The sequence below is a fragment of the Saccopteryx bilineata genome, chromosome 1 (assembly GCF_036850765.1).
Source record: "Saccopteryx bilineata isolate mSacBil1 chromosome 1, mSacBil1_pri_phased_curated, whole genome shotgun sequence".
Taxonomy (NCBI): Eukaryota; Metazoa; Chordata; class Mammalia; order Chiroptera; family Emballonuridae; genus Saccopteryx; species Saccopteryx bilineata.
The window spans coordinates 355797905-355819136 of NC_089490.1; the positions used below are offsets into that span (position 1 = coordinate 355797905).

Below are 21232 nucleotides of genomic sequence, written 5' to 3' on the forward strand. Positions count from 1 at the left end.
AGGCTTGCCTGGTCAAGGCACATATGGGAGTTGATGCTTCTTGCTCCTCCCCCTGTTCTCTCTATCTCTTTCTCTCTCTCTCTCTCTCTGTGTGTGTGTCTGCTCTCTCTAAAAAATGAATAAATAAAAATCTTAAAAATAAATAAATAAATTGCAAAAAAAAATTATTATAGAAAAAGCTAACCAGTCTCCTTCTGCCGTAAGTCAAGCTTGTGTTGGAGGTGGTGGAGAGCTTTGAACCAATCATAAGACTGATGTTTTAAACCAGACCAAACTGTTTTACTAGTTAAACCATAGAAGCTGCCCAAGGTGTCACTAAATATAGGAAAGGGGGATTTGCCACATCATAACTGAAAGTAGTAACCATAATAATAATAACACCTAATAATTACTGAATGCATACTATATGCTTAGCCTGTCAAGAACTTCACATATATTGTCCTGTCTAGTCTTCATAATAACCATGTGAGGTAAGTCTACTGCACAAGAGAAAATTGAGAAGTTAATTTGCTTAACTCAGACCCCAGCAGTCCTGTTCCAGGGCCACGCACCTGACTGATAGGCATTATTGTTTCTCATACCCTGATAGGTTGAGATTTCTTTGTAAGCCAGTTACTCATAAATATCGGGGCCACCACATGTCAAACTATATAAGGTCAGAGTTCTCTCCTCTGCTTACTTAAATAACAAAATCTCTCAGGATATGAATTTTAAGAAATTGTATCTTATTCAAAACAGACATTTCAAAGGTAAGGCTCACTAGGATTGTAGACTGAAAGCCAAATTTAGTCACCTACCAGAAGAGGGCATTTGCAATATCTGCTATTTCCTGTCTTTCAATCCTTTTTTTTTTTTTTTTTTTTTTTTTTTTACAGATACTGAGAGAGAGTCAGAGAGAGGGATAGACAGACAGGAACGGAGAGATGAGAAGCATCAATCATTAGTTTTTCGTTGCGCGTTGCAGCACCTTAGTTGTTCATTGATTGCTTTCTCATATGTGCCTTGACCACGGGCCTTCAGCAGACCGAGTAACCCCAAGCCTTTTGCTCAAACCAGATGAGCCCGCGCTCAAGCTGGCAACCTCGGGGTCACGAACCTGGGTCTTCAGCATCCCAGTCGGACGTTCTATTCACTGCGCCACTGCCTGGTCAGGTCGTTTATTTTTAATGATCTCTAAACTTTTTATTGGCCTCCTGCCCCCACCAAGGAGTACCCCATTTCTGCTTCCTTAACACCTTAGAATTTTGGTGTCATTAACCGTAGACACCACTTTGCCATCCACAATCATGCAGATGATGGACTTTTGGATGCCTTGCATGGAATTGCTGTTGTCCAGGGCATCACCAAATCAAATTCCTCCCCTTCATCCAGCAGGCAATAGTAGTAGGTAGTGATCTCAGCCTTCTGCTTGACCTTGACTCCTGGGCCTGGTGTTGCCCCTCTGTCCAGATCTGAGTCAGCCCTGACTCCAGGTGCAGCAGGATCCCTGTGTAAGCTGTTTCATCTGCATAGCAGTGCATCTCTACGTCTCTCAGACTGTTCTCCAAACTGGCCTTTATATCTCTCATGGAGTCCAGGTCAATCTCCAAGGTCTGAATTGTGTGTCTCAGCTCTGTGAGTGTCATCTCAGCAGCTGCTATCTTAGTGGTCTGTGAGGTGGCCACTGTGGGGCTCTCTTCAATCTGCTGGGACCAGTACTTGTCTAGCTCCTCTCAGTTCTTCCAAGCCAGCTCACCATACTGGGCCCAGATGTCTACCATGATCTTGCTGAGGTCCTGAGATTTGGAGGCATCCAACTCCACCATCAAGCCAGAGTTGGCAATTTAGTTTGTAGGCCCTTCATTTCCTGCTCATGGTTCTTCTTCCTGAAGAGCAGCTCCTCCTTGAGAGCCTCAATCTCTGTCTCCAGCTGCAGCCCCGTGATACTGGTGTCATCGGTGACCTATTGGAGCCCATTGGTGTCACTTGCCATAGATTGGTGCATGGCCAGCTCTGTCTCATACTTGACTCTGAAGTCATCATCAGCAAGATGGGCACTGTCTGTCAATCTGCAGAATGATGTGCGCATTGTTCACAGAACCTGCAAAAATCTGAGCCCTCATGGTCTTAAAATAATGCCCCCAGTCTCCAACCTGGGATCACTGTTTCTCCAGGTGTTCCCAGATTTTGCTCTCCAGTCTCTGATTATCAGCCTCTAGGCTCTTCATCCTTATCAGGTAGGATGCCAGGAGGTCATTCAGGCATTGCGTAGTCTTCTCACTCTGGGTGTCCCCTGAGCCTGCCAGACCCTGGCCATCCCCACAGCCAGGCCCCCAGATCTCCCAGCCACTCCACACGCTGGTGAAGTGGGACACGTAGATACAAAAACCTGAGTCCCAGGCCCTGGCCGGTTGGCTCAGTGGTAGAGCGTTGGCCTGGCGTGCAGAAGTCCCGGGTTTGATTCCCAGCCAGGGCACACAGGAGAAGCGCCCATCTGCTTCTCCACCCTTCCCCCTCTCCTTCCTCTCTGTCTCTCTCTTCCCCTCCCGCAGCCGAGGCTCCATTGGAGCAAAAAGATGGCCCGGGTGCTGGGGATGGCTCCTTGGCCTCTGCCCCAGGCGCTAGAGTGGCTCTGGTCGTGGCAGAGCATCACCCCCTGGTGGGCGTGCCAGGTGGATCCCGGTCGGGCGCATGCGGGAGTCTGTCTGACTGTCTCTCCCCGTTTCTAGCTTCAGAAAGATAAAAAAAATAAAAAAACAAAACAAAAAAACCCTGAGTCCCTGGTGCCTGCATAGATGCTGGCCTCACTGCTGCCAGTCTGCGCTGGTGGCTAGATGACTGCATGGAGCTCAGGGACCAGTAGTTTATGAAGAAGTTGGAGCAAGTGCTGAAACTCGTGTTGTTCTGGGAAGAAGACGAGAAGCTAAGATGCAGATTTGAGCCATAGTCTCTCCATTTTTAGCAGCAAAGAATTTATATCAGAAAGTAGTCCCCCAAAGTACTGACTTTATTAAACTATATTGCCTCTTATTAAAGATTTATGTATTTTTTCCAGTTAGTTTCTTCTTTTTATTTTATTTTTCTTAAATTAGAAAGAGAGAGGCAGAAAGACAGACTCCCACATGTACCCTGACTGAGATCTACCTGGCAAGCCCCCTATGGGCCAATGCTCTTCTCATCCAGGCGGGACCACTGCTCCGTTGCTCAGCAACCAAACTAGTTTAGCTCCTGAGGCAAGGCCCTAAAGACATCCTCAGCACCCAGGGCCAACTTGCTCCAACTGAGCCATGGCTGCTGAAGAAGAAGAGGGAGAGAGAGAGGAAAAGGGAGAGGGGGAAAGGTGAAAAACCTGATGGTCGCTTCTGTGTGCCCTGACCAGGAATCGAACCACACACTGGGAGGATGTTCTACCACTTAGCCAACCAGCCAGGACCAATTAGTTTCTTCTATGATTCAATTTAGTAAATACTACTGAGCATCGGAACTCTGCCATGTACTGTTTGTTATGAAAGGTCCTTCCTTCAAGAACAATCACACTCTCCCACGAGAGAAAGGAAAACGCAAAGTGACTAATAACTCAACTGAGGTTGTAGTACATGTTTTAGTGCTCTGTGGGAGCCCTAAGAAGTGAATGCTTGGTCCTGACAGAGACTTCATGGAGAATGTTGGGCAAATGAGTTCGTCAAGCCTATATTTTCTGAGTTTGCTCACTTTTATAGTTAAAAATGGCGCTGGTTTGAAATTGCTAATTACCTTCCTGCTTGGGAAAGGCCATTGTTATGCTAATATGTGCTAGAGGACAGGTCAGCGTGGGCCCAGGTAGTTTTTTTGTGAAGAAGGAGGAAGAAAGAAGCCATTTTTGCAGAGTAAGAATCCAAGATGGCAGGGTACAGAGAGAAGATGTGCAGGTGAGGAACCAAAGGTGACAGACTGGTGGGGGGCCTTTGATTCTAGGAAACCCGAGTGTGTCAGTAGCTTTGTGAGCTCTGAATGAGTGGAAGGGAAGTGTTTTCTCCACTGTGTATGTTTTATTTGCCAGCCAGATGCGAGGCTAGAATAAAGAAATGGACCACCATTTTTTTTTTTTTTTCATTTTTCTGAAGCTGGAAACGGGGAGAGACAGTCAGACAGACTCCCACATGCACCCGACCGGGATCCACCCCGCACGCCCACCAGGGGCGACACTCTGCCCACCAGGGGGCGATGCTCTGCCCATCCTGGGTGTTGCCATATTGCGATCAGAGCCACTCTAGCGCCTGAGGCAGAGGCCACAGAGCCATCCCCAGCGCCCGGGCCATCTTTGCTCCAATGGAGCCTTGGCTGCGGGAAGGGAAGAGAGAGACAGAGAGGAAAGCGCGGCAGAGGGGTGGAGAAGCAAATGTGCGCTTCTCTTGTGTGCCCTGGCCGGGAATCGTACCCGGGTCCTCCGCACACTAGGCCGACGCTCTACCGCTGAGCCAACCGGCCAGGGCTGGACCACCATTTTTTGACTCCACTGTTTCTTTACTGTCTGTCCAAATCTAATGTGAACCTGCACCTGCATGGCCACGATAGCAGCGGCTTCTGGACTTACAGAATAATTAGTATTTGAGTTGGGTTTTGAAAGGTGAATTGGATTTCAATAGGACAAAGATGAGGTCTTGGCGAGTTACCTCAGTGGATTAGGGTGTTCTCTTAAAACCGAATGGTTGCGGGTGCAGTTCTCAAGGCACAGAGGGGAAGCAACCAAAGAATGCATGGCTGCCCAACCAGGCAGTGGCACAGTGGACAGAGCATCAGACTGAGACACAGAAGACCCAGGTTCTAAACCCTGAAGTAGCTGGCTTAAGTGCGGGCTCATTGGCTTGAGCGCAGGGTTGCTGGCTTGAGTGTGGGATCATAGATATAATCCCATGGTCACTGGCTTGAGCCCAAGGTCTCTGGCTTGAGCCCAAGGTCTCTGGCTTGAGCAAGGTGTCACTTGCTCTGCTATAGCCCTCCCTCCCCCGTCAAGGCACATATAGGAATGCAATCAATGAACAAGCAATCAACGAACAACTAAGATGACACAACAAAGAATTGATGCTTCTCATCTCTCTCCCTTCCTGTCTGTCTGTCCCTACCTGTCCCTCTCTCTTTGTCAAAAGAAAAAAGAAAACAAAAAAAAAAAGAATGCACGGCTGAGTGGAACAACAAATGAATGCTTCCCCTCCCCCACCCCTCTCTCTCCCTTATTCTCTCTGCTTCTCTAAAAATCAATCAATAAATTAAAAAAAAAAAAAAAGCCCTGGCTGAATAGCTTGGCTGGTAGGAACATCATCCAGAAGTGCAGAGGTTGTCAATTCGATCCTTGGTCACAGTGCACATACAGGAACAACTCGATGTTCCTGTCTCCCTGCCTCTCCCTTTCTCTCTAAAATAAATAATAAAATAAAATAAAAAAGATAAAGAAACCACATTCCAGAGAAAAGAAAATCATAGCAAATCACGCAAGTATAAAAATGGAAGACAAAAAAAAAAAAAAAAGGAAGACATACTTGACCAGGCTGTGGAGCATTGGATAGAGTATCAGAGTGGAACACAGAGGATCCAGGTTCAAAATCCTGAGGTCGCCAGCTTGAGCACGAGCTCATCCAGCTTAAGCATGGGCTCACCAGCTTGAGCGTGGGTTTGCTGGCTTGAGCATGAAATCATAGAATGACCCCATGGTGCCTGACCTGTGGTGGCGCAGTGGATAAAGCATCGACCTGGAAATGCTGAGGTCACCGATTTGAAACCCTGGGCTTGCCTGGTCAAGGCACATATGGGAGTTGATGCTTCCAGCTCCTCCCCACCTTCTCTCTCTGTCTCTCTCTCCTCTTTCTCTCCCTCTCTGTCTCTCTCTCCCCCTTTCTCTCTCCTCTCTAAAATGAATAAATAAAATTAAAAAAATAAAATAAGAATGATCCCATGGTCGCTGACTTGAACCCAAAGGTCACTGGCTTGAAGCCCAAGCTTGCTCGTTTAAGCCCAAGGTCACTTGCTTGAGAAAGGGGTCACTTGATCTGCTGTAGCCCCCTTGATCAAGGCACATATGAGAAAGCAATCAATGAGCAACTAAGGTGCCGCAACGAAGAATTGATGCTTCTCATCTCTCTCCCTTCCTGTCTGTCTGTCCCTATCTGTCCCTACTTCTGTCTCTCCCTCTGTCTCTGTCACACACACACACACACACACACACACATACACACACACACAAAGGAAGACATACCTTGAGAAAGGAATATTCAGAAAGAAAGAGGATGAATATTTGGACAAGGCAGGATTTAAACAAAAAAGTGAAAATGGGCACAGGCTGACATAAGAATAGAATACCGGCCCTGGCCGGTTGGCTCAGCGGTAGAGCATCGGCCTGATGTGCAGGGGACCCGGGTTCGATTCCTGGCCAGGGCACATAGGAGAAGCGCCCATTTGCTTCTCCACCCCCCCCCTTCCTCTCTGTCTCTCTCTTCCCCTCCCGCAGCCAAGGCTCCATTGGAGCAAAGATGGCCCGGGCACTGGGGATGGCTCCTTGGCCTCTGCCCCAGGCGCTAGAGTGGCTCTGGTCGCGGCAGAGCAACGCCCCGGAGGGGCAGAGCATAGCCCCCTGGTGGGCAGAGCGTCGCCCTCTGGTGGGCATGCCGGGTGGATCCCGGTCGGGCGCATGCGGGAGTCTGTCTGACTGTCTCTCCTCGTTTCCAGCTTCAGAAAAATACAAAAAAAAAAAATCTAATAAATAAAATAAGACAGGGCAATGTCCAGTCCCCCTGCCCCTAGACCTATTTTTATAGAAATTCTTAAAGCAACAAGAAGAGGAATTACCCGTATAGCTCGTTTGATCCTTAGATTGATGGGTAGTGTGTACTAGGAATTGAAAGAGGCTCATGAGGTGGGATTAGGTTTATATTTGGGGTAAGATAGATTAGGGCACAGGTTTCTGTCCAATTAGTAGGGAGACACATATAGGTGTTGGTCTCACACAAGTAAGAAGCTTCTGATTGGGTGAGGCAGGTTGAGAGGTGAATAGAGAATAGAAGGACAAGGGGTCGGTTTCATTTCTCTGTTTCTGAGCTCCAGATGGTGAGGATAGAGGAAAGAGTCATCCCAATAAGTAGGGAGAATAGAGGATTGTTAGCTAGGGTGACTAATTAAACATTCTTCGAAAACCGGTTTTCTGACTGTTAAAATTCTTTTTTCTTGGTATAAACTTCCTACACTTGCACAAACCTTCTACAACTTACATAAACCTTCAACTTTCATAAACTTTCTTATCCAGAAATAACTGGCTCTCATAACAACTTGCTTTTCCTTTTTCTTTTCTTTTTTTTTATAGAGACAGAGAGAGTCACAGAGAGGGATGGACAGGGACAGACAGACAGGAATGGAGAGATGAAAAGCATCAATCATTAGTTTTTCATTGTGCATTGCGACACCTTAGTTGTTCATTGATTGCTTTCTCATATGCGCCTTGACTGTGGGCCTTCAGCAGACCGAGTAACCCCTCGCTCGAGCCAGCAACCTTGGGTCCAAGCTGGTGAGCTTTTGCTCAAACCAAATGAGCTCACGCTCAAGCTGGCGACCTCGGGATCTCGAACCTGGGTCCTCGGCATTTCAGTCCAACCCTCTATCCACTGCGCCACTGCCTGGTCAGACTCCTTTTTCTTTCAAAAGTATTTCCATACTTTATACCTTCTATTATCAAAACCATACAATTCCCTTCTAGTCAGACCTCTTGATTTTAAAAATCTTAACCTTTAGTGACAATTAAGTTGGCTTTTGTTTTACCCTAGTTTCCCTTTTCCCAAAGTCTTATAAAAAGAAGTCCTTAGTGAGTTTTTCATACATTCGCCGTATGTAGACCAACCAGCTATTGGTTTGTGGTTGGAGTAGAGCACCCCGTTTTTCTACCTTAGCAGTAGTGAGAGTGGTCAGGATCACGGTGTGTGGACCTGTCCACGTGAAAGTCAGTCCTTGGCTGATATACTTCTGGAAGTGCCTCTTGGACAGTCTCTGAACAGTTTGCTAAGTAACCTGTAAATCCTGCAATTAGTTAGGGAAAGGGTGGTTACGTTTCTTTTACTATTTGATTCATGCAATTTATTCACCTTGAACCTTTGGGTGCCTGTGGGCACAATGTAGCCTCAAATTAGTTTCTAATTAATACGAGAATGGGCAAGCTAAACCTGGAAAGAATTTTATATAGCAATTTCCTAACACTTGTCCATTATTTTATTAAAGTCTATTTTAAATGTTTTTTCGGGAAAATTCCTTTTTCCCTGTTTTTTTCTATAATTTCCTTATTGTGCTTAGTATTCACTTGGGTATAAACTAAACATTCAGATATTATGCCTTCTGTAATGGATTCTAAGTTTGGTTTTTCTAATTATTTCTTTCTTGTTGGCCAAATCTTTTTCTAACTGGTTTTGAATATATCTTTGGCAATAAGGGTCCCAAGACCCCACTGGTTCTGGGTGGCATTTATTCATTTGAATTACTATGTTCTGATTTTGAGGCAGACTGGAGAAATGTACAATTAACAATAAAATTGAATAGCTAATGTTAATAAATACTATAACAATCATCTTAATACAATAAAATGACTAAAGCCTACTAGATTATTAAACAAAAATAAAATTCTAACTAATATAACAGGATTCAAAATAAATTTTTTTTTTTAATTTTATTTATTTATTTTACAGAGACAGAGAGTGAGTCAGAGAGAGGGATAGACAGGGACAGAAAGAGATGAGAAGCATCAATCATTAGTTTTTCATTGCACGTTGCAACACCTTAGTTGTTCATTTATTGCTTTCTCATATGTGCCTTGACCGCAGGCCTTCAGCAGACCGAGTAACCCCTTGCTGGAGCCAGCGACCTTGGGTTCAAGCTGGTGGGCTTTTGCTCAAACCAGATGAGCCCACACTCAAGATGGCGACCTCGGGGTCTCGAACCTGGGTCCTCTGCATCCCAGTCCAACGCTCTATCCACTGCGCCACCGCCTGGTCAGGCTCAAAATAAAATTCTTATAGTCACAAGTGTTCTTAACATGTTAACGTAATTTCACTAAGTCTGAGAAATGTCCTAAAGAATAGGAGTTACACATATTTAGGAAAAGTCCACAAGGTATTGGAGTTGTGGTCACATTTCTACACTTTGCAGTTAGAGTTTAAGTCCTAGTGACTACTGCTTCTAGCTGGAATTAGCAGCAAGTCCCAGCCTACAATAGGCATGGGGCATTGAGATAAGAGGAATAAAGAAGACACTATACATTAAATAAAGCAATAAAATCAGACTGTCAATACCCACAGTAGAGATCTTTGAGGGATAAATAAAATTTAAATATTCAGGCAAGGCATAGCAGATGGCCCTTGGGTTTACAAGAAATGAGATCAGTTTAACTGCTACTTGGAAGAAATACCTTAGGTTTGTGAATGATGTCCTTGGGTCTTCAGTGGCAATTCCCAACAAGCTAGGCAAGGTCAGGCCACAGGTAGCTGGAGCAGGGCTAGAAGAGACTGAACCCTCCCTCCATGGAGCAATGGGGCAGCTTACCTTCTCGTGTTCCTCTTTCCACAGTAAAGACATGTAAACCGGTGGGGCCAGAAAACCTGGCAGGCTTCAGTTCAATGACCTTTCTTTCCACTCTGGAGCAGGGTCCTGATGAAATGCTATGAAGCCCTTTAGGGTGCTGGAACCTTTAAAAGCTGGTATTTCCTGACTTCTTTTGGGCCTTATTTGCCTTTTCTGTTACTTCTTAGGCCATTATAGACCTTAAAAACCATGCTCAGGCCCTGGCCGGTTGGCTCAGCGGTAGAGCGTCGGCCTGGTGTGCAGGGGACCTGGGTTCGATTCCCAGCCAGGGCATATAGGAGAAGCGCCCATTTGCTTCTCCACCCCCCCTCCTTCTCTCTGTCTCTCTCTTCCCCTCCCGCAGCCAAGGCTCCATTGGAGCAAAGATGGCCTGGGCGCTGGGGATGGCTCCTTGGTCTCTGCCCCAGGCGCTAGAGTGGCTTTGGTGGAGGCAGAGCAACGCCCCAGAGGGGCAGAGCATCGCCCCCTGGTGGGCAGAGCGTCACCCCTGGTGAGCGTGCCGGGTGGATCCCGGTCAGGCGCATGCGGGAGTCTGTCTGACTGTCTCTCCCCGTTTCCAGCTTCAGAAATAAAAGAAAAAAACAAACAAAACAAACAAACAAAAAACCCAAAAACCATGCTCAGAAGATCTCACTGAGGGGCTTGACTAAGAGAACAAAATTGGGAATCCAGTGTTTAAAGAAGCTTATTAGACTGAGGAAAGAAAGGATTTGATTTGTGGTGGTAGGTGGTTGGAGACTGCAGAGGGTCTGAGTTCGATTTAGGGTGAGACCTCAGGTGGTGGGGATTAAGGCGATGCCCAGATAGACTACGGACTAAGAGTGAAGTGGAAACTTAGCAGAGAAGACAAGATATCCCTTCATGATGAGGATGTTAAGAAGGTTGGCAGTGTGTCTCCTTGAGGCAGGCAGGGAGGGGCTGCAGAGGAGTAGGTTATTTACATATTGTAAGAGAGTACTTGTTTTGAGATTGCATGCTGCTAAATTTGGAGTTAATGTTTGCTCAAACAGGTGTGGGCTGTTTTTGATTCCCTGGGGTAAGACAGTCCATGTAAGTTGCTGGGCTCCATTAGTGACCGGGTAAAGGTAAACAGAAAGTAAGAGTCAGGGTGTAGAGGAAGGCATTCTTGAGGTCTAGGACCGTGAAGTGAGTGGTGTTTGAGGGAATGTGTGACAGTAACTTGTAGAGATTAGGGACTACTGGATGGAGGGGAACTATTGCCTCATTGGTTAGGTGTAAGTCTTATACAAGGTGATAAGCCTCTGAAGGTTTTCGAACAGGAAGGATGGGGGTATTGCAGGGTGAGTCCATGGGGATGAGTAAGCCTGGTTTAAGAGATGGGTAATTATTGGTTTAAGGCCTTAAAAATAGACACAGTTACACATTAAAAAAAGATTTTACATGTAAATTATGAATTTAAATGAGCACACTTTACTTGTTTCAATTAAAATTATGTTAGAGGCCTGACCGGGCAGTGGCACACTGGATAGAGTGTCGGACTGGGATGTGGAGGACCCAAGTTTGAGACCCCGAGGTCGCCAGCTTGAGCGCGGGCTCATCTGGTTTGAGCAAAAAGCCCACCAGCTTGAACCCAAGGTCGCTGGCTCCAGCAAGGGGTTACTTGGTCTGCTGAAGGCCTGCGGTCAAGGCACATATGAGAAAGCAATCAATGAACAACTAAGGTGTTGCAATGCGCAATGAAAAACTAATGATTGATGCTTCTCATCTCTCTCTGTTCCTGTCTGTCTGTCCCTGTCTATCCCTCTCTCTGACTCACTCTCTGTCTCTGTAAAAAATTAATTAATTAATTAAAAAAATTGTGTTAAAGATATTTTCTGAAAAAGAGACAAAACAAATTACTCACTCACACAACTTAATAGACAACTCTGCTTTTTTAAATTTTTCGAGATGGCAGGGAGTTTTCAGCATAGAGGGGAGGAAGAGAGAAAGCAGACGGATGGACAGTGTGAGCAGCTGGATGGAAAGAAGGAGGAGGAGGAGGAGGAGGAGGAGATTAAAGTGCTAGTGGTGGCACCACATGGTCAGAGGAGTCAAAAAGATTTGGAGCTCTGAAGAGAGGGGAGAGGAAGAGGGGTAGTGGAAGGCACAGTCAGTCTCTGAAGAGAGGGAAGGATGGGTCGAAGAAGAAAAAGAGACAGAGCCGCCCATCTGTAAGGAGGGAGGAGGGGTTTAAGGACATAGTGGAGAAGGGAAGGGCCCCTGGCCAGCAGAGGAGGAGAAAGAGAGACTGGTATTTGCAAGTGAATGAGAAACAGGATTTTGCGAAGGGAGGGGGCTTTCTGGAGGGAAGAGACACGAGTGGAAAAGATTTGCAGAGGGACCAGAGAGAGGTCCTGAGAGAGGGGTGCCCCGGGGGTCAGGCAGGAGGGAGAGAGTTGGGAGTCCGCGGAGAAGAAAAGATTAGGAGTGAAGGTTTTAGGTGAGGTTTCTCTGGCCAAAACCAGCCTGCGTGTAGAACAAGTGGTACAGAAATTAAGGACAGGAGAGAAGGGAGAAGAAAAGCCTGTATGTAAGGAATCTCTGATGCCCTCCCTGACCGGTGGCAAAAGTTGTCAAGGCCCGACCAGGCAGTGGCACAGTGGATAGAGTGTCGGACTGGGATGCGGAAGGTCCCAGGTTTAAGACCCCAAGGTCACCAGCTTGAGCGCGGGCTCATCTGGTTTGATAAAAAAAAAAAAAGCTCACCAGCTTGGAACTGGACCCAAGGTTGCTAGTTCAAGCAAGGGGTTACTGGGTCTGCTGAAGGCTCACAGTCAAGGCACATATGAGAAAGCAATCAATGAACAACTAAGGTGTCCCAAAGCGCAACGGAAAACTAATGATTGATGCTTCTCATCTCTGTTGCAGTCTGTCTGTCCCTGTCTATCCTTCTCTCTGTCTCTGTAAAAAAAAAAAAAAGGCCCTGGCTGGTTGGCTCAGTGGTAGAGCGTCGGCCTGGCGTGCAGAAATCCCGGGTTCAATTCCCGGCCAGGGCACACAGGAGAAGCGCCCATCTGCTTCTCCACCCCTCCCCCTCTCCTTCCTCTCTGTCTCTCTCTTCCCCTCCCGCAGCCAAGGCTCCATTGGAGCAAAGATGGCCCAGGCACTGGGGATGGCTCTGTGGCCTCTGCCTCAGGCGCTAGAGTGGCTCTGGTCGCGACATAGCGACGCCCCGGATGGGCAGAGCATGGCCCCCTGGTGGGCAGAGCGTCGGCCCCTGGTGGGTGTGCTGGTGGATCCTGGTCAGGTGCATGCGGGAGTCTGTCTGACTGTCTCTCCCCGTTTCTAGCTTCAGAAAAATGAAAAAAAAAAAGTTGTCAAAGTCTCACAGGATATAGTAATCGAATTTCCCATTTTCAGGCTTGTGGGAGTCGTTGTCTAGTTTATATAGTGGCCAGGCAGTATTGCAAAAGAAAATGAGTAGAAGACAGTGCAACGGGGTTTGGTCAGACAGCTTTGTCTCTGAAGAGCCCAATGTGGAGATTAGTGATCTAGAGAGGGCGTCCCTGCCTCCAATCACAATCTCAAAGGAGAAAGCTCTCCTGGGAAAGCGGAGTCATTCTACCTAGGGGTCGTCACCACTAAGAAGGAACTGAAAGAGAATGTGTAGGGATTTGGCTAAGCAGTTAGACTTTTGGAATGTGCTGTCCCTGGGACAGAAAAATGGCAAACCCCTCAAAATGTGATGCTGATCGGAGAAAACCGTTTGACGATGGATTAGGGACTTATGGGTCGAATTAAAGCCAACTGGGAGAGGGAAGGGAGAAACTTTTTACCTTTCTCTGGTCCGGCAGGGGTTTGGGACGGGGTTCGGGAGAGTCAGACTGCTGGTCACTCAACCGTGCTCACCTAGCTGAACAGAATCAGGGAGTTAGCCTGGATGAGCTGCTGCTGTCCACTGCTTCCCTGGTTGTAAGTTTGGCCGGCAAGGGGATCGTCCAGGCTGCCAGTACCCCATCCTGGGTTTCAGTACCAGATGTAAGAATGAGAAGGCACCCAAACTCCAGGTGTGCAGGCTTTATTAGAGAAGAAAGACCTGTCGGGGCACTTCTCCAAAAGAAGGGCCCCAAAAACAGACTGAGGTAAAATTTTATAGGGTTGGGGATAGCCAAGCAAGGGTGTGCTGGTATGTTCGGTTTTCTGAATACTCCTCCTTGGGGCAATTGATCAGCTTCCTGGAATCCCTCTGTCCCAAGGGCGATTGTCCGGTAATTAAAGGTGGGGTCAGACAGCCAAGCGAAACAGCAAAAGGGCAGTTGTAATTCCTGGTTAATTGATGCATCTATCACCAATAAACAGAATGGCCTACCATCCTCCAACTCCACCATTTCTTTACCGTCTACCTGAATTCAATGAGAACCTGCATGTGAATGGCCACGATAGTGGCCCCTGGCCATATACGCTATGAATAATAAATGAGAAAGTCATCTTCCACCTATGATTGAAAAAGGAAATTATGGTAGCAGATGGAGTTATTCAGCAAAGAAGGTAGAGAAAGATGAGGAGATGGCCAAGAACAGAATCTTAGAGGTCACCTGTATAAGGCAAATGGAGAAAACAGTGAAAGATATCAAAAGAGAACTTGTCAGAGAATGAGAACCTATGGAGAGAGGATCACAGAGATTCAAGAAGCCAATGACATTCAACATGGTAAAAATGAATGAAAACTGAATAAAAATCACTAGCTTTGGCAATTAGAAATCAATGACCTTTGAGGTGGAAGTCTCAATATAGAGCTGTTTGGGTTTTTTTTACATGTTGAAGAAAGTACATACACACCAGAGGCTATCACTACTTTTCTTTTTTTAGATTTGTGTGGAATTTTATTTATATATAATTCTTTAATTTTCTTAATAATTTCAGTTACTGTCTTAATCAGCTCTGGTTGCTGTAACAAAATGCCCATAGACTAGGTGGCTTAAACAACAGATATTAGTTTCTCACAGTTTAGGAGGCTGAGAAGTTCAAGATCAGGGTGCTGGCTGATTCAGTTCCTGGTGTAAACTCTCTTCCAGGTTTGCAAATAGCTACTTTCTTGCTGTGTCTTACCACAGAGAGAGCTCTGGTATCTTTTCTTCTTTTTTGAAAGGCACTAATCCCATCATGGAAGCTCTACCCTCATTACCTCATTTGAATACTTCACAAATACCTCACATTGAGGATTGGGGTTTCAAAATATAACTTTGGGGGCACAATCAGTCCACAGCAGTCATGACTCTTTGTAACAAGCAAGAAAATGTCACTCCAAACTATGTAAAGAAAATGTGTTTTGCTAAAGCTTCAGGTAGCCAGAATACAAAGGGAAACAAAACAAAACAAACAGGATGTGGAAAACCATCATGAATCATGATCCTGATAGTCCTTTTACTTTTTCTTGTTTTTTGGTATTTTTGTATTTTTCTGAAGTTAGAAGCAGGGAGGCTGTCAGACAGACTCCCATATGCGCCCAACTTGGGTCCACTCGGCATGCCCACCAGGGGGCGATACTCTGCCCATCTGGGGCGTTGCAGCTGGAGTCATTCTAGAGCCTGAGGCGGGGGCCATGAGCCGTCCTCAGCGCCCGGACCATCTTTACTCCAGTGGAGGCTTGGCTGCAGGAGGGGAAGAAAGAGATAGAGAGGAAGGAGAGGGGGAGGAGTGGAGAAGCAGATAGGCGTTTCTCCTGTGTGCCCTGATTGGGAATTGAACCCGGGACTTCCACACGCTAAGTGGAAGCAGTCCTTTTACTTTTATATTCTCTTATTGGAGGAATCAAAGGAGGACAAAAATGCCCAGACAACTTGATGAAGGAAGTAGGATTTTTTTTTTGTATTTTTCTGAAGTTGGAAATGGGGAGGCAGTCAGACAGACTCCCACATGTGCCCGACTGGGATCCACCTGGCACGCCCACCAGGGGGTGATGCTCTGCCCATCTGGGGTGTCGCTCTGTTGCAACCAGAGCCATTCTAGCACCTGAGGTGTTGCACTCGCCAGGTAAAACAAACACTGGAGACGTTTGGAGAGTTTTAGACAAAGTTTTATGGCCAAGAGAAAAAGAAAAAAAACAAACAAACCTGCGCAGGGGTGAGCTCAGGTGGCAGTCACCAGAGTCACACCGAGCGCCTACAGTCTAGGGGTTTTTATAGCGTAGCAAGCAAGCGGTTCATACAGAAGCGAATTTTGCGTTTAGCAATTGGCTAGGGAGGTTGTGCGCAGTTACAGGGGGGGTATTACTCAGTGGAGAATTTCAAACATAAACTTCTGATAAGGGTCTCTGACTCAATGCAGGATGTTGCTGAACTCTTTGTTCTCAGCGTCACAGGGACCTTGTACACTCTTGGCAGCCCCAGCATGTCAGTACTCCTTGAATCTAACATGAGGCAGAGGCCATAGAGCCATCCTCAGCGCCCGGGCAAACTTTGCTCCAATGGAGCCTTGGCTGCTGGAGGGGAAGAGAGAGACAGAGAGGAAGGAGAGGGGGAGGGGTGGAGAAGCAGATGGGCACATCTCCTGTGTGCCCTGGCCAGGGATCGAACCCGGGACTCCTGCATGCCAGGCCGATGCTCTACCACTGAGCCAACCAGACAGAGCCAAGGAAGTAGGATTTAATCAGCCAATGGAGCAGCATGCCCCCAACAGAGGCATGCCCCCTACCAAAGCTCGTGCTCTCAGAAGTTAGATTTCTTACATCTTATATATCTTTAAAGCTTTAGCTTTCACATGACAAATGCCTGATTTCTATGATTTCTTTGTTTGCAGGTCTACATAACTTTCTTGTCTTAGGGAGGGGAAGGGGAGAGGTAGCCTGTTGGTCAAATAAGTTTGTAAATATGATATATAGGTTTGCTCGCTTATAGTTTGCATTGGGTGTGGGGGACAGGCTGTAAGCAGGCAGTGTCATTATAGCCTGAGGTTTAGTTAAGACTAAGCCTTTCCTACCCTTGACTGTTGCATGATAGGGGGTGGTGCACTCTTATGAGAAATCCCTTTTATGCCTCAGATAAGTGACTTTGTATCAGAGATGTCCTTGTTTGTATATTGGATTAAAGGTTTTGATTTCTACACTTATAAAATAGGGCAGAGGAGAGTAGAAAAAGGCCATGTGGAGGAGAAAAGAAACAGCCAAGATGGCGGAGTACTGAAGGAGAAACTAGTTTGTGCAGAGTTTATGCAGAGAGAAAGAGATGGGGAACAGAGGTGAATAAGTCTGGTGAAGTAGAAACTTTTTTTTTTTTTTTTTTTTTTTACTATAGAGACAGAGAGAGTCAGAGAGGGGGACAGACAGACAGGAATGAAGAGAGATGAGAAGCATCAATCATCAGTTTGTTTTTGTTGTTGTTGCGACACCTTAGTTGTTCATTGTAAGGCCAGTAGCCACGGCCACTATCACAGCAGCCTGGCCCATGCAGGTTTGCCTTGATTCGAACAGTCGGTAAAGAAACAGTGGAGCCAAAAACTGATGGGCCATAGTCTTTAATTCTAGCTTGCACCTGGTGGGCAAGTAAAAATACACACTGGGCTCCAAAACCCACTCACATTCAGTGCTCACAAAGCTACTGACTTATCCGAGTTTCCTAGAATCAAAGGTTTCTAGCTCACCAGCCTTATTCTCCTCAGTTCCCCATCTCCTTCCTTATCCCAGATACAAACACTACACAAACTGGATCTCACTCAGCACTCTGCCATCTTGGCTGCTTGTCGTGGCCACATGACCTCTTTCTGCTCTCTGCTCTGCTCCCTCTGCTCTCTCATGCTAATCATCCCAGGAACCAAGAGAGCAAGATCTCGTTCTGCCCCCATTTTATAGTGTAGAAATCCAAACCTCTAATCCAATATACAAAACAGGGAAGTCTCTAATACAAAGACACTTCTCTGAGGCATGATTGGATTGTGCCGCCCCACATCAAAATGGGTGGGAAAGGCCTAATCCCAAAACCAAGCCCCAGGCTACAAGGATTCTACCTGCCCACAGAGACACACATTAATATCACCTGGGCGATGGCCTCCTCGTGGGCAGCGCCGTCTTTAACAAAGTGAACATAATATATTTTATCTGCCCAACATTCATTGATTGCTTTCCCATATGTGCCTTGACCGCGGCCTTCAGCAGACCGAGTAACCCCTTGCATGAGCCATTGACCTTGGGTCCAAGCTGGTGAGCTTTGCTCAAACCAGATGAGTCCATGCTCAAGCTGGCGACCTCAGGGTCTCAAACCTGGGTCCTCCACATCCCAGTCCGATGCTCTATTCACTGCACCACTGCCTGGTCAGGCAGAAACTTTTGATTCTAGGAAACTTGGATAAGTCAGTAGTTTTGTGAGTGCTGAATGAGTGGGTTTTGGAGCCCAGTATGTGTTTTTACTTGCCCACCAGGTGCAAGCTAGGATTAAAGCTAATGGCCCACCAGTTCTTGGCTTCATTGTTTCATTACCATCTGTCTGAATCAAATTCGAACCTGCAGGGACCAGGCAGCTGTGATGGTGGCTGTGGCTACTGGCTTTACATTTGGCATAGTCTGTGCAGGGTTCAATACAAATCAGTATGGAGCCACCACCACCTTTGAGCGGTGGAGTAGAGGACTGGCTGCTGTTATGGTTCTCCATGGTTGTCCTTTTGGGGGCCGTAGGCTGGCTGACTTTTACAGTCATGCATGAGGAAACCAAGAGCTCTGTGGAAGAGGCTGCCTGGGACCTGCAAACCGAGCAGTGGAAGGAGCTGGAGCAAACGTGGGAGAAAGAGATGCCAACCCTGGAGCTGGAGCAAGCATCAGAGGAGGCTGACTAGGTTTGCAAGATTCACTTAGAAATGGAGCAGCCACTGGAGAAGGAATCATAGGATCGTGAGTTGCAGATTACCCTGGACGTTGTGGAGAGCCAGCAGCGGCGGTAGGCCGGGGCTGAGGCCAGGGTGGCAAGGCCCATGGGGTGGCAGGTGAAGGCAGCCAGGAGCTCGAGCCCAGCGGTGGGATCTGGCATTTCCAGCTCCTCTATTGAGAATGAGAAGGCTGAAAATGCTGCCTGCACTCTCCAGAAGGTGAGAGCCCCGCAGCAAGGAGTACCTACTATGCCCCTTGGTAGGTCTGTAATTTTGGGACACGAGAGTGGATGTCATCATGTTCTCTGGAGCAGAGATGGAAATGCTGACTGCCATTGCCACGTGCTCCTCTTTGAGACAGTGTAAGACCTGCCAGGATGGCAGGGATAAAGGTGGTGTCTGAGGCCCCATGTGCATGGACTGATTCCTGGACTACGACCAGAGTGGGTACGGGCTCCTTTGTTGGATGGACTTATGAATTTTTGACAATTTGAAATACCCTGATGGGGGTTGGGGGCAGCTTTGCTAGAAGTCCTCCCCCTGACTGGGAAACTGTTCATATGGCTAGAAAGAAGGCCAAGGACGCCTGACCTGTGGTGGCACAGTGGGATAAAGCGTCGACCTGGAACACTGAGGTTGCCGGTTCAAAACCTTGGGCTTGCCTGGTCAAGGCCCATATGGGAGTTGGTGCTTCTTGCTCCTCCCCCTTCTCTTTCTCTCTCTTTCACTCCTCTCTCTCTAAAAATCAATAAATAAAACATTAAAAAAAAAAAAAGAAGCCTGAGGACATTTTGTGCTTTTGGCAAAATGCTCATAGATTGGTGAAATGTACCTTTGTAATTGTTGAAATTGTATGATTTGTCACATTGTTGTAATTTGTGTAATGTACCTAATTTCCTTGTGCAGAAATACCTGTGCTTTAGATTGTAAGCGAGCAAAAGGGCTGAAATGTTGGTCAAATAAGTTTGTAAATATGATATATATGTTTGCTCACTTATAGTTTGCATTGGGTGTGGGGGATAGGCTGTAAGCAGGCAGCGTCATTATAGCCTGAGACTTAATTTTAAGACTAAGCCTTTCCCACCCATGACTGTTGCATGATAAGGGGTGATGCACTCTTATGAGGAATCCCATTTATGCCTCAGATAAGTGACTTTGTATCAGAGACGTCCTTGTTTGTATATTGGATTAAAGGTTTTAATTTCTACACTATAAAATGGGGCAGAGGAGAGTAGAGAAAAGCCACCTGGAGGAGAGGAGAAGCAGCCAAGATGGCAGAGTGCTGAAGGAGAAGCCAGTCTGTGCAGAGTTTGTGCAGAGAGAAGGAGATGGGGAACAGAGGTGAATTAGGCTGGTGAGGTAGAAACCTTTGATTCTGGGTGTTGGGCAGATAGAGTATATTATGCTCACTTTGTTAAATATGACGCTGCCCATGAGGAGGCCGTTGCCCAGTTAATTAATGTGTGTTGGGGGTGGGCTAAAGGCAGGGAGAATCCTTGTTTTTGGGATTCTGCCTGGGGCTTGGTTTTGGGATTAAGCCTTTCCCACCCTTATTGATGTGGGGTGGGCTAAAGGCAGGGAGAATCCTTGTTTTTGGGATTCTGCCTGGGGCTTGGTTTTGGGATTAAGCCTTTCCCACCCTTTTTGATGTGGGGTGGTACAATCTAATCATGCCTCAGAGAAGTGACTTTGTATTAGAGACTTCCCTATTTTGTATATTGGATTGAAGGTTTTGAATCTACACTATAAAATAGGGGCAGAACGAGAGCTTGCTCTCTTGGTTCTTGAGATTATCATTAGAGGAGAGAGCAGAGCAGAGAGCAGAAAGAGGCCATGTGGCCAGGAGAAGCAGCCAATATGGCGGAGTGCTGAGTGAGATGCCAGTTTGTGTAGTGTTTGTATCTGGGATACGGAAGGAGATGGGGAACTGAGGAGAATAAGGCTGGTGAGCTAGAAACCTTTGATTCTAGGAAACTCGGATAAGTCAGTAGCTTTGTGAGCACTGAATGTGAGTGGGTTTTGGAGCCCAGTGTGTATTTTTACTTGCCCACCAGGTGCAAGCTAGAATTAAAGACTATGGCCCATCAGTTTTTGGCTCCTTTGTTTCTTTACAGACTGTCCGAATCCAAGGCGAACCTGCAAAAGCCGGGCTGCTTTGATGGTGGCCCTGGCTGTGGCTCCTGGCTTTACACTGGGAAACTTGGATAAGTCAGTGGCTTTGGGAGCCCTGAATGGAAACTAAAGTGTTTTCCCATTGTGTGTGTTTTCCCATTGTGTGTATTTCTTGCCTGCTGGGTGCAGGCTAGGATTAAAACTAATGACCCACCAGTTCTTGGCTCCGTTGTTTCATTACCATCTGTCTGAATCAAATGAGAACCTGCATGTGAATGGCCACGATGGCTGCCCCTGGGCATACACACTCTCATCTCTATTCTCTCTGCACAACTTTTTTGGTATCCTTTGTCTTTGTTTTTTTTGTTTTTATTTTTTATTCATTTTAGAAAGGAGAGAGAGAGAGAGCAGGGGGGAGGAGCAGGAAGCATCAACTCCCATATGTGCCTTGACCAGGCAAGCCCAGGGTTTCGAACTGGCGACCTCAGCATTTTCAGGTCGATGTTTTATCCACTGCGCCAGCACAGGTCAGGCCAATCCTTTGTCTTTGATGACTAGCTTTCAATATTTTGACATGCGTGTGGCCAAACAGGAGCACTCCATAACTTTGGAGCATACACTATGGTAAGGTGCCAAAGAACTGTAAAACTTAGTATTGGCAATGCCATTTTAAAGAGGAAAAGTCAAGCTTTCTGTCCCGTCCTTTCTTTGGAAAATAGAGGGAGAAGGATATGGAAGTCTCCTGACTTACAAAGATGAC

At 46.6% G+C, this 21232-nt stretch overlaps 1 pseudogene; it reads right to left on the reverse strand.

Annotated features, from left to right (window-relative positions):
• Window positions 1–1228: 1228 nt before the first annotated feature.
• On the reverse strand, window positions 1229–18696 carry LOC136319647 (keratin, type I cytoskeletal 18 pseudogene; annotated as a pseudogene).
• Window positions 18697–21232: the final 2536 nt, after the last annotated feature.